This window comes from Aquarana catesbeiana, linkage group LG10, assembly GCF_042186555.1.
Source record: "Aquarana catesbeiana isolate 2022-GZ linkage group LG10, ASM4218655v1, whole genome shotgun sequence".
In the NCBI taxonomy this organism is placed as follows: Eukaryota; Metazoa; Chordata; class Amphibia; order Anura; family Ranidae; genus Aquarana; species Aquarana catesbeiana.
In genome coordinates, this window is record NC_133333.1 from 11,556,786 (window position 1) to 11,570,397 (window position 13,612).

The 13,612-nt window shown below is 43.3% G+C and overlaps 1 pseudogene; it reads left to right on the top strand.

Moving 5' to 3' along the window:
• The first annotated feature begins 8,946 nt into the window (after positions 1-8,946).
• On the top strand, positions 8,947-13,404 carry LOC141110324 (uncharacterized; annotated as a pseudogene).
• The last annotated feature ends 208 nt before the right edge of the window (positions 13,405-13,612 follow it).

Sequence of the window (13,612 nt, forward strand, 5' to 3'; positions counted from 1 at the left end):
GCCGACACCACCGCCATTAAAACAATACTGTGGAACCCCTTATAATTAAAATAATATGACCCCGAATGGGGTGGTGGCACAATGTGGACATGTTTCCCATCTATAGCCCCTCCACAATTGGGAAAGTCCCAACGGCTGGCAAAATGGGATGCCACAGTCTGCCATTCCTGTGGCGTTGAAGGAAACTGGGAAATCAAACAAGAAAACCAAAATCAATTAATTTGTAAGCTAACATTGCAAGAAAATTAGACAATTAAAAACATTATTCCCAGCATCAGTATAACATTCAATAATTTAATTGTTCTGGAATAACTAATATGGAAAGGCACACTTATCAGATTGCTCACCCCCTCTGATGGAACATTGATTACATTTTAGGGGGTTGTGAAATCCCTAAAAAAAATTACTTTGTAGGACACGCAGGAATTTAGGGACTAAAAAGGCTACAAGACTGCAGTTGTCGCACTCTGCAGGTGCAGTTGCTAACCAGCTTACAGTAAATGAGGTAATGTAAAAAGGCATTCATGTTGCAAGGAGTACACAATCACATGCAAGGGCAATTAATGAAAACACTTTGAGGCTTGCATATGATTTGATGATGGAAATCAGCAGAGCTTCTGCTCATTTACTAAAGCACTGGAACAAATGCACTTGTAGAGTGCACATGCATTTTGCAAAGTGCAACATATATTTGCTTTAGACAAATCAACACCACAGAACATTCCAGCAAATTTTAACGAGGGTGGGGGTGGGGGGGTTGTGAAATCTAGATAATTGCTCATTAGCAGCACACTATTTGGAGTGAGTTTAGGTGGGGGGGGGGGGTTGTGAAATCTAGATAATTGCTCATTAGCAGCACACTATTTGGAGTGAGTTTAGGTGGGGGGGGGGTGGGGGGGTTGTGAAATCTAGATAATTGCTCATTAGCAGCACACTATTTGGAGTGAGTTTAGGTGGGGGGGGGGTGGGGGGGTTGTGAAATCTAGATAATTGCTCATTAGCAGCACACTATTTGGAGTGAGTTTAGGTGGTGGGGGGGGGGGGGTGGGGGGGTTGTGAAATCTAGATAATTGCTCATTAGCAGCACACTATTTGGAGTGAGTTTAGGTGGTGGGGGGGGGGGTGGGGGGGTTGTGAAATCTAGATAATTGCTCATTAGCAGCACACTATTTGGAGTGAGTTTAGGTGGTGGTGGGGGGGGGTGGGGGGGTTGTGAAATCTAGATAATTGCTCATTAGCAGCACACTATTTGGAGTGAGTTTAGGTGGGGGGGGGGGGGGGGGTTGTGAAATCTAGATAATTGCTCATTAGCAGCACACTAAATACACTCAAACAAAATACATTCCAAATGAGTAGACTAGGTGGATATGTTCCCATCACTTCATGCTGGGAAGGTTATTGAAGGAAAATATACATGCATGACAAAAAATAACAGTAAAAAATTCCAGCATGTGTGAGGATAAAAAGGGGACATTCACACTATATTGCAATGATGGTAAGTAGTGTTTGAAGCAAGAATACATCACATTATCAAAGATTACATAAAAGAACATGTGATGCTAATAAAAGAAAAATATCTTACCTTAATATAGTCCTTCTGCAGGACCTGTATGATGGCAGAACAGGTCTCTGGGATAATGATCCCCAGAGCCTGGGGGGAGATGCCTGTCGAGAACTTAAGGTCCTGCAGGCTTCTCCCTGTGGCCAAATACCGCAAGGTAGCGACCAGCCTCTGCTCCGGAGTGATGGCTTGCCTCATGCAGGTATCCTGCCTGCTGATATAGGGGGTCAGCAAAGCCAACAAACGGTCAAAAACGGGGTCCGTCATCCGGAGAAAGTTCCTGAAATCCTCAGGATTATTCTCACGGATCTCACGGAGCAAAGGCATGTGACAGAACTGGTCACGCTGAAGCAACCAATTCTTGGTCCATGAACTCCTCCTCGCCCTGTTCATGGACTGGTCTTGGGCTGAAGAATAAACTACAGCACCAAGCACATACAATGCACGAGCTCGACGACGAGTACGTACAGGTAACATGGCTTCAAAACGGTCGGCTGGTCAGAACGCACTAAACAGAACGCACTGAAGAACAGCAAGGCCTGTGAAGAACGACCTGAAAATCAGGAACGAGCGGCCAATAAAACAAAGATTTCTCAATGCCAACTGACCAAACGCACTGAAAAGCAGATACAAACCTCACAAGCACAGACTGAACAACAGTTAAAACGAACTGAAAAATACGAGTCTCACAAGCGCGAATCGTCTCTCACCAAACTTCTACTAACACGAGATAAACACGAGATTAGCAGAAGGAGCCCAAAGGGTGTCGTACGGGCTATTGAACTTCCGTTTTATAGTCTCGTCGGACTTGGTGTACGTCACCGCGTACTAGGCTGTCGTACTTTTGTGTGGTCGTGTGTGTGCAAGTCCGTTCGTAAGAAAGTCTGCCGCAAGTCCGCCGAAGGTACGTCGGAAGTCTGTCGGACAGGCTGTCGGACTTTTGTAGACGAAAAGTCCGACCGTGTGTACGCGGCATAAGTGTTTGGCTAGGTGGTACATTACCCCAGACAGAGCACATAAGTACCTGAGTGAAACATCGCAATACTGTTGGCGGGGATGTCAAGAGATCGGGGACAATGGCGCATATCTGGTGGCATTGCCTGGAAATCAAAAAATATTGAGGGGAGATTAGGCAAATCATCAGTGGAATAACCAATATTGGAGTCCCGGATGATCCTTGGGGATGGATGTTCATTTCATGGGATTAAAATGCCAACTAGGACATATCTGAGAACATTATTACCACAACTTTTGAACACAGCTAAAAGTCTTATTCCTAGATATTGGCAATTAAAAAAAGAGACCCACGTTGCAAGATTGGTTTAATAAAATAAACGAAATTCAAAGTCTCGAATACTTGAGGTTTAGTGAGGAGATGGGATTGGAAGAGTGCGAAGAGAAATGGAGGGAATGGGTAGAGTACAAGTGTTCAATAAGGTGTGCTGAGGTGATGGGAATTTAGAACAGAAAGGAGATGTGGCCCCAAAGCAGTTAGGCAGCTGGATGTCGAAGAAGCGGAGAAAAGAGTCGACTAGAACCGGTATGAGAAAAGGAGAGGGGAGGTGGGGTAAGGGAGGAGGGAGCGTTTTTTTTTGGGGGGGGGGTATACTGGGGGTTATATATTTAATGTAATACAAGGTATGCTTCAGTAAAAAAACAAAACAAAACAAAAAAAAAAAAAAACGCCAATGATGTGAAAACAAGACGGGATGAAATTGAACTGTAAAGTTGAAAATATGTTTCTCATAAAATGTTCACTGAAGTGGTAAAATAAAAAATAAATAAAGACCACTGCAACAATGTGAAAATGTGATGCATGGGATGGGGCGGAATGGCTCGTAGGAAATTTTTGTTGGTTTGTCGTGTAAGGAAGTCAAGCTAAAACTTCCCCCATAGCTACAGTATATCTCACTCCGATCATGAAATACATTCATTTCCCAGGAACCAGTTGGTGCAGTTCCTGTAAACCTGAAATCCCCGAACCATCACATGGTACAGAGACTTCCAACCCTCCACCCATTCCTGATTACCAATTTCCAACTTCCTCGTCTCTAGATCAGTGGTCTCCAAACTGTGGCCATTTGCTTGCCTTTATCCCGCCTTTGGGGGACTATTCCTCCCACTGATACCAATGATGGGGCACTATTCCTCCCACTGATACCAATGATGGGGCACTATTCCTCCACTGACACCAATGATGGGCACTATTCCTTCCATTGACACCAATGATGGAGAATTATTCCTCCCATTGACACCAATGATGGGGAATTATTCCTCCCATTGACACCAACGATGGGGAATTATTCCTTCCACTGACACCAATGATGGGGTGTTGTTATAGATGCCAGGACATTTTCTACCCTCAGTGGTCTGATGTCACACACTGCACAGAGCAGCACAGAGGGGAGAGCTGAGTGTGATTTGAGATCTGAGTGGAGGGAAAGAACACGCTCCCTCTATACCAGGGATATGCAATTAGCAGACCTCCAGCTGTTGCAGAACTACAAGTCCCATGAGGCATATCAAAACTCTGACAGCCACAAGCATGACACCCAGAGCCATGATGGGACTTGTAGTTTTGCAACAGCTGGAGGCCCGCTAATTGCATATCCCTGCTCTATACAGTAGAGAAAAATGCACAGCTGGGGCTGTCTGGGGGGGGGGGGGTTCTCCTGGGATTGCTTGGTGTCAGGATAAATGATCAAAATTGACTCATGCAGATAGCAGAGGGACATAAGGAAATCTAGAAATCACGCTCGGTGCTTTGGATTGAGGCAAGTACACACTATAGAAGGATGTGCTTTTTTTTTTTTTTCATTTTTCGTTTCAAAGGTTTACAACCACTTTAAAGACTAACAGGGTCTCTTTAACTGTATCTAAAATTTGACAACATTGCAGCTCAGCATTAAAGATCTCATTCTGTTTTACAGACACGTTCTGCTAAGAGGTACGGAGACTGGCAATCAGCGGAGAGGAAATCCCGCGTGGCTCTCGGCTTCAACTTGGCCGCCTTGTTGCTGGGAAGCGGCTTTGTTATTGTTATTGTGCCCTCTGTGTACTACTCCAGCGCATACTACTATTTCTATTACTATGACTAACTGCACACCGATCTACACAGGGGGAGGGGAACAATACTAACAAATGTAATTGAATAACTTTTTGAAGAATCTCTCTGTCAATGTAATCATCTGAGTTCCCAACTCCGACTAGAATTTTTTTCCTTTTGTAGTTTTGGGTGGAATTGGGGAGGAGCCACCATCCCGGCAGAACCCCAAACTGCAACAAACACCTGCCAGGGGCTCTCACTCTTCTCTGCTTCATCCAGAATCTAAAAAAAAAAAAATAGCCGGGCTTTGTCAATAATCTTGTTTAATGTGTAAATTAAAAAAAAAATAAAAAAAAATGAGGATCTCTTTAGCTGTTGTTCTTTTATTGTATATTTAACCACTTGCTTACTGGGCACTCTTTGAACGAAAATTGCGCGGTCATACAGCGCTGTAAGCAAATTAAATTTTTATCATTTTCTTCCCACAAATAGAGCTTTCTTTTGTTGGTATTTGATCACCTCTGCGTTTTTTGTTTTTTTTTTGTTAAAAAAATTAAAAAAGACCGAAATTAAAAAAAAAAAAAAAAAAGTTTTATATTTTGTTATTAAATTTTGCAAACTGGCAAGTTTTCTCTTTTATTGATGTACGCTGATGAGGCTGCACTGATGGACACTGATAGGCTGCACTGGTGGACACTGATAGGCTGCATTGATGGGCACTGATAGGTGGCACTGGTGGGCACTGATAGGTGGCACTGAGGGGTGGCACTGATGGGCATTGATACGTGGCACTGAATGGCAAAAATAGGTGGCACTGATAGGTGGCACTGATGGGCACTGATGGGTGGCAGTGATGGGCACTGATAGGTGACACTGATTGGCAGCACTGCTAAATGGCACGGATGAGGCACTGATTGGCACCACTGGTGGGCATTGATAGGTGGCACTTGTGGGCATTGATAGGTGGCACTGATTGCTGGCACTGTTATGCACTGGTGGGCACTGATGGGTGGCAGTGATGGGCACTGGTTAGCACTGATAGGTGACACTGGCAGCACTGCTAGATGGCACGGATGAGGCACTGATTGGCACCACTGGTGGGCATTGATAGGTGGCACTCATGGGCATTGATAGGTGGCACTGATTGCTGGCACTGTTATGCACTGGTGGGCATTGATTCATGGCACTGTGGGTACTGGCAGGCGGCACTAGTGGGCACAGATGAGATGGCTATGCATCTTCCTCTTCGGGACCGATGTCCCTTGCACAGAAGCCGGTGAGCGGCTTTTTTTTCTCCTCGCGCTGTCAGCATGAGGAGAAAAAAAAAAATTACAGATCTTCTGTTTACATCACGTGATCAGCTGTCATTGGCTGACAGCTGGTCACGTGGTAAGGGGCCGGGATCAGTGATCATCGAGTCTCATTGACTCGGTGATCACAGCACGCACCGCGCGTGCCCTGCGGGGCCCCATACACACACCATTAGACTTTCTGCAGATTTTTGTCTTCAGATTTACCAAAACCATGTAGTGGAAGGTCCGGTCTGATTGCATACAAATTGAAACTCTTATGCCGCGTACACACGGTCGGACTTTTCGTCTACAAAAGTCCGACAGCCTGTCCGACAGACTTCCTGCGGACTTTCGGCGGACTTGCAGCAGACTTTCTAACGAACGGACTTGCCTACACACGACCACACAAAAGTCCGACGGATTCGTACGTGATGACGTACACCGGACTAAAATAAGGAAGTTCATAGCCAGTAGCCAATAGCTGCCCTAGCATGGGTTTTTGTCCGTCGGACTAGCACACAGACGAGCGGATTTCGGGGTCCGTCGTAGTTACGACGTAAAGATTTGAAGCATGTTTCAAATCTAAAGTCCGTCGGATTTGAGGCTGAAAAAGTCTGCTGAAAGTCCGGAGAAGCCCACACACGATCGGATTACCAGCCAGCTTTAGTCCGTCGGCGTCCGTTGGACTTTTGTAGACGAAAAGTCCGACCGTGTGTACGCGGCATTAAGGTTTGACCTCATATTATATGGTTTTGGTAAATCTGAAGAAAAAAACCTGCAGAAAATCGAATAGTGTGTATGGGGTCTAACAGCTGTCGTTCAGTAAGAATGCTGCTTTCACTACCTGAGAGTCAGATTGCCAAGAGAAGGAACAATTAAAATGTTTCCATAAACAGTGTGACATATTCCCTAAAGCAAAGATGATGTAGTGGCTCTAAATATATCGTTCTGTTTCAAATGCCATTTCATGCATTGGCAGACCTCCTTAGAGCCAATCTGCCCACGTAGTACGGTCACCTGCTGACTTGGCACCAACCACAGGTAGTTTAGCTCTTCAATAAGACAGAGGCATAGAAGTTAAAACCAACACAATTTTACTTTAGAGAATTGCAGTACAGCACAATAGCTTTCACAAGCCCCTCCTCTACTTTCCCAAGCCCCGCCTCCACTTTCCTAAGCACTGCCTCTGCAAAGATCTAATACTGACTGAGGGAACATGAAAGACACAGGAAGGGGGTTTAGTTAGGACTGAACTAACTAGCACTAAAGAGGAGGACAGGACAGAGAGCCATACCAAATCACTTAAGCAAACAAGCTGTAGTGGCTCTAAACCACCAGCAGATGTCAGCATGCCACAGAACAATAATAACCTAATGCTGCTGAATACAATACAGCAAAAATAATACATAAAGGTGGGAAAGAACACATAGGAATATTAACATTTAAAATCAAAACCCACTCGGATGGCGGACCACAACATATCACTTCAGCCCCGGAAGATTTGGCTGCAGAATGACCGGGCCATTTTTTGCGATTCGGCACTGCGTCGCTTTAACTAACAATTGCGCGGCCGTGCAACGCTGTAAGCAAACAAAATTGACGTACTTTCCCCCCCCCACAAATAGAGCTTTCTTTTGGTGGTATTTGATCACCTCTGTGTTTTTTTATTTTTTTGCGCTATAAAAAAAGAGTGTCAATTTTGAAAAAAAAAAACAATATTTTGTACTTTTTGCTGTAATAAACATCCCCATTTTTTTTTTAAAAAAAAGCTATTTTTTTTTAGTTTAGGCCGATATGTATTCTTCTACATATTTTTGGTAAAAAAAAAAAAAAAAATTGCAATAAGCGTATATTGATTGGTTTGCACAAAAGTTATAGCGTCTACAAAATAGGGGATAGATTTATAGCATTTTTATTATTTTTTTTTTTACTAGTAATGGCGGCGATCTGCGATTTTTATTGCGACTGTGACATTATGGCGGACACATCGGACAATTTTGACACATTTTTGGGACCATTGGCATTAATACAGTGATCAGTGCTATAAAAATGCATTGATTACTGTAAAAATGTCACTGGCGGTGAAGGGGTTAACACTAGAGGGGCGATAAAGGGGTTAACTGTGTTCCCTGGGAGGTGTTTCTAACTGAAGGGGGAGGGGACTGACTAGGGGAGATGACAGATCGTGGTTCTTAGCTATTAGGAACACACGATCTGTCACTCTTCTCAGAACAAAACAGGGATTTATGTGTTTACACACACACACACACACCCGTTCTGTCCCTCGTGCTCGCGATCGCTCGTGGCCGGCGGTCATGGCGACCGTCGGCCCCGAGCATCAGCACCCCCGCTGTGCAGCGGGCACGTGCGCGCACCTGCTATCCCACTTAAAGGAGCCAACGTACAGCTACGACGGTTCGCGGGCTCGTGCCGACCTGCCGCAGTGCAATGACGGCGGCTGGTCGACAAGCGGTTAAAGTCATAGCTATACAGTGCTTGAAGCCTTAACCTGAATAAGAAAACTTTAATAGGCTTATTGAACCCAAACATAGTTGATAAAGTAGCATTTTAGAGAGTGGACAGCTCTCCACCCACATTTGATGTGGAGAAAGGCTCTCAAATTAATCTATGCTGACAAGTTAGGGTCCCCCCCCTATTCAGGGAAGCTGCTCCATGTGTTCCCGGAACTTGGGTCATGTGCCAACACTCATCATCCATTGTGCAGCATTTTCAATTCCCTCTCCGTGTGGTCCATTTGGCATAATTGTTCACTATTTGTATTAATGATGTATGGAAGGACAGGTTAAGGAATTAGTCCAAATGCCCCCGAGGAGCAGGAGCCTAGTCACAGGAGCAGACGCTGCATTGGTGGCCCCAGTGACAACTTGAACTGCTCCAAGATGCTTGAAGGCCCCAAAGCAGTTAGGCATCTGGATGTCCAAGAAGCGGAGAAAAGAGTGGACTAGAACCGGTAAGAGCAAAGGAGAGGGGAGGTGGAGTAAGGGAGGAGGGAGTGTTTTTGGGGAGGGGGAGGGAGGGATGGGTACACTGGGGGTTTATATATTTATTATATATTTAATGTAATACAAGGTATGCTTCAGTAAAAAAAAAAAAAAAACAAACAAAAAAAAAACAAAACACCACAATGATGTGAAAACAAGACGGGATGAAATTGAACTGTAAAGCTGAAAATATGTTTCTCGGCAAATGTTAAGGAACTAGTCCAAACGCCCTCGAGGAGCAGGAGCCTAGTCACAGGAGCAGACGCTGCATTGGTGGTCCCAGTGAAAATTTCTGCTCCAAGATGCTTGAAGGCCATTTTCATTGTGCAACACAAATTTTCAGAAGTTCGAAAAACTCCTTCCTTTTCATTAACATTTTTGATTTTGACTGTGAGTGACCTGGAGGGGAATGCATTCTTTACTGACAAAAAGGTAAAAAAAAAAGGTTCAGATGGCCGGATCCACCTAGTTCTATATTTAGTCTAATTTATTGTAAAGAAACTGGACTACTTCTAAAGAAAAGTCACACAACTGGTTACAAAGCGGAGGTGAAGCAGCTGCAGAAGAATTACCAATAAATTCACAGAACACAATAATAATCAAAGGGCGTCATGTCCATAGAGGGAAATTTGTATGAAACGATAGACCTTGGTCATCAGGACAATCCCCCACCATGCTATGACAATGCCACATCAGCCTGCGAACAGGCCCTTCCAGAGATGGACACCACACAGCGAACATCCTACCCACCTCCACCGGAATATGCTCAAAAACTTCCAGACATGCAACCAGGAGGTATGGTCAATGCTCCTCCATATCACATCAACAACGCAAGTGAAGGAACATTCTCTGGGCCTATGGGGATCCCTTCTCCAGGATCGGCGCATCCGCTAGAAGTGAGCATTTCTCCTCCACAATCCAACAATAACCATCAAAAAATTCAAAAGCCTCCTCCAATGAATAACCCACAATTCTTAAAACCGCAGTTCTCCATACCAACGGTCTCTCCTCAACCCACGGCATTTCCCTCTCCCCAATCTGCCATGATTCCGGGAATGTACCCTCAGCAGTACCCTTAGAACTGTCCATTTCCGGGCACAATGATGGTTAATACTGTCCAACCAACGGTGGTGACCACACAAACTATAGTGTCCTCTACTCCACCACCCCCTTGCAGGGACTATTTGCCGTGGTCCATCGTGAACCTTATATGTTGTTGTTTAATTTTTGGGATAGTGGCGCTTATCTTCAGCCTTCAGGTAAGAAAATGTTGGGTAGACTTGGTTGCTGTTGACCTTGAACATCCTTTAGGGTTTATAAACATAAGTGCTATAGCTTGCTCTTTGCTCATGAGTTGCCACCTCATCCCTTTAAACCCGAACACATATTGATTACACAGGTTCTGTGGCTGATTAAGGTGGTAATCAAACTCACTTGGTGCCTTATCTACACTAAATTGGTCTCAGAACCCGTGTAATTCATATGCGTTCGGGTTTAAAGGGATGAGGAGGCAACCCTAGCCGCTGTGTCCACTTTAGCATGTCGCAATAAGCAGATATTCAGTTGTTGTTTGTATGGAGCTTTTTGGCTAAATGTAGTTTTTTGAATGTAGGGGTCCCTGATGGGTTATTGAAAGACACGTTGACACTTGGTTGTCTCAACAGATCTCTAAAGCTAATAAAAAAAAAATAGAAAGTCTTATTACCAAGAATAGGTGTCTTTAAATAATCAAAACTTTATTTATACTCCAGATAGTGAAGCAGGACACAATAGATTCTTAATGGATTTTTCTCTATCTCTAACGAGTAGCCACCAAGAAAGCTGGTAAAATTGCAGGAGCCACATGGTTTGCACTCATGTAGCTTATAAAGCCGATATAATAATGATCATTGAAAATTCAATTAAATATTAAATTTTCTATCCAGTTGACATTGCTTGTCATCGAATATCAGACGTACACATGTAGAGGGCCACTCTTGATAATGATCCGATTTTGATTGCTAATCAGAAATCTCTTTAAGACCAGGCTTATCTGACACGGGTTTGCTTACATGTAAAAATCTGTATTTTTTAATAGAAAATTACTTAGACCCCCAAACAATACATATACACACCATATTACCAAAAATATTGGGACGCCTGCCTTTACATGCACATGAACTTTAATGGCATCCCAGTTTTAGTCCGTAGGTTTCAATATTATGTTGGCCCAACCTTTGCAGCTATAACAGCTTCAACTCTTCTCTGAAGGCTGTCCACAAGGTTTAAGAGTGTGTCTATGGGAATGTTTGACCATACTTCCAGGAGCGCATTTTGTGAGGTGAGGCACTGATGTGGACGAGAAAGCCTGGCTTGCAGTCTCCACTCTAATTCTATTGGGTTGAGGTTTGTCAAAGCTTCATTGAACAAGCTGATTGGCTACCATGCAGAGCTGCACCAGATATTGCACTCTCCAGTTTTAGTAAATCAGCCCCAGTGCTTTGAATTGAGGCAAGTACACACTATAGAAGGATATGCTTTGTTTAATTTTTCATTTTTGAGGGTTACACCCACTTTAACCAATTAGGGACCGCCCGCCGCAGTTTTACGTCGGTACTTTGAAGAGGAATATCGTTGTTATGGTAGCAGCTAGCTGTCATAACCCTGGTATCCTCTTCTTCAACGAGCAGTCCGCTTTCAGATAAAAGTGGTCTCTGCGATGGATTCACTGTGAGATCACTTTTATCGGCAGCGGGGGTGGGGCGCCCCCTTCCTGCTGTGCTCCGTTGCCCTCCGCCGCTTACCAGAGCCGTCGGCAGCGGCGGAGGCGAGCGGATGTTTTCCCTAGCCTGATATGGAGACGAGTGAGAGGAAGATGGCCCCCACCCTTCCCCATATCATTGCAGGGCAGAAGCGAAGTCAAAACGTTACTTCCACCCATAGATCTTAAAGGGACATTTTTTTTTTAAACGACAAAAAAAAAAAAAATTTTTTTTTTTTTTTTTTTTTGCATTTTAGTGTAAATATGAGTTCTGATGTCTTTTCTATTATAAGGGATGTTTACATTCCTTGTAATTGGAATAAAAGTGACAATTTTTAAATTTTTTTTAAAACAGTGTAAAAATAAAAAATAAAAGGTAAAATAAATAAGAAAAATTTTCTTTTTTTTAAAAAGCGCCCCGTCCTGACGAGCTTGCGTGCAGAAGCGAACGCATAGTTGAGTAGCGCCCGCATATGAAAACGGTGTTCAAACCACACATGTGAGGTATCGCCGCGATCGGCAGAGCGAGAGCAATAATTCCAGCCCTAGACCCCCTCTGTAACTCAAAAACATGCAACCTGTAGAATTTTTTTAAACGTCGCCTATGGAGATTCTTAAGGGTAAAAGTTTGTCGCCGTTCCACGGGCGGGCGCAATTTTGAAGCGTGACATGTTGGGTATCCATTTACTCGACGTAACATTACCTTTCACAATATAAAAAAAAATTAAAAGTTGGGCTAACTTTACTGTTGTCTTATTTTTTAATTAAAAAAAGTGTATTTTTTCCCCCCAAAAAAGTGCTCTTGTAAGACCGCTGCGCAAATACGGTGTGACAGAGAGTATTGCTATGGCCGCCATTTTATTCTCTAGGGTGTTAGAAAAAAAAAAGTATAATGTTTAGGGGGGGGGGGGGGTTCTAAGTAATTTTCTAGCAAAAAAAAAAAAAATGTCTTTAAATTGTAAAAAAAACAAATCTCAGAAAGAGGCTTGGTTCTTAAGTGGTTAAAGACTAACAGGGTCTCTTTAAATGTATCAAAATGTTTATAACATTGCAGCTCAGCATTAAAGATCTCATTCTGTTTTTACAGACACGTTCTGCTAAGAAGTACCGGGACTGGGAATCCGCCCAGAGGAAATCCCGCGTAGCTCTCGGCTTCAACTTGGCCGCCATGTTGCTGGGAATCGCCTTTTTTATTATCGTGCCCTCTGTGTACTACTCCCTGTACCGCTCATACTACTCCTCCTTCTCCTACTACTACCCTTCCTATTACTATGGCTAACTGGGCACCGATCTACCCCAGGGTGACAAGCTCCATCGGGGGGCACAATACTAACTCCAAATCTAATTTACAAACTTTTTGAAGATCTCGATGTAATCATCTGACCTCTTGACTCCGACCAGAGGGTTTTTAACCTTCTGTAGTTTTGGGTGGAATAGGGAAGGAGCCACCATCCCGGAAGTAACAAAAACTGAAATAAACACCTGCCAGGGGCTCTCACTCTTCTCTGTTTTATCCAGAATCTGAAAAAAAAAAAGCCAGGCTTCATCAATAAACTTGTTTAACCCCTTTGCGCCTGAGGGTAAAACAAACGTTAATGCCTAAGCACAATTTTGCATCTTTGACACGCGTTAGTAAAACTGTACATTTCGCCACAACTGTTTTGTGCAGCCAGGTGGATTATACCTTTTTTTTTGTTCCAGGACAAATTGGGCTTTCATTTGAATGAAGCTAGGAAAGGAGGGACCAAATAGGAGAACACCACATCCCAAGTATTTGAACAGATAAAGAAAATGGGCTTTGGGGTAACCAAACCCAAATTGTTAATGGTGTTTGTATTTTAAATATCAATTCATCAGGGATTTAGATAAAATATTTTTATTTATTTTTTTAAACATTAAAAAAATAATTTTAATAAATTAAAAATTTTTAATAAATTAAAAAAAATATATATATCTATTTTAATGTTTAAA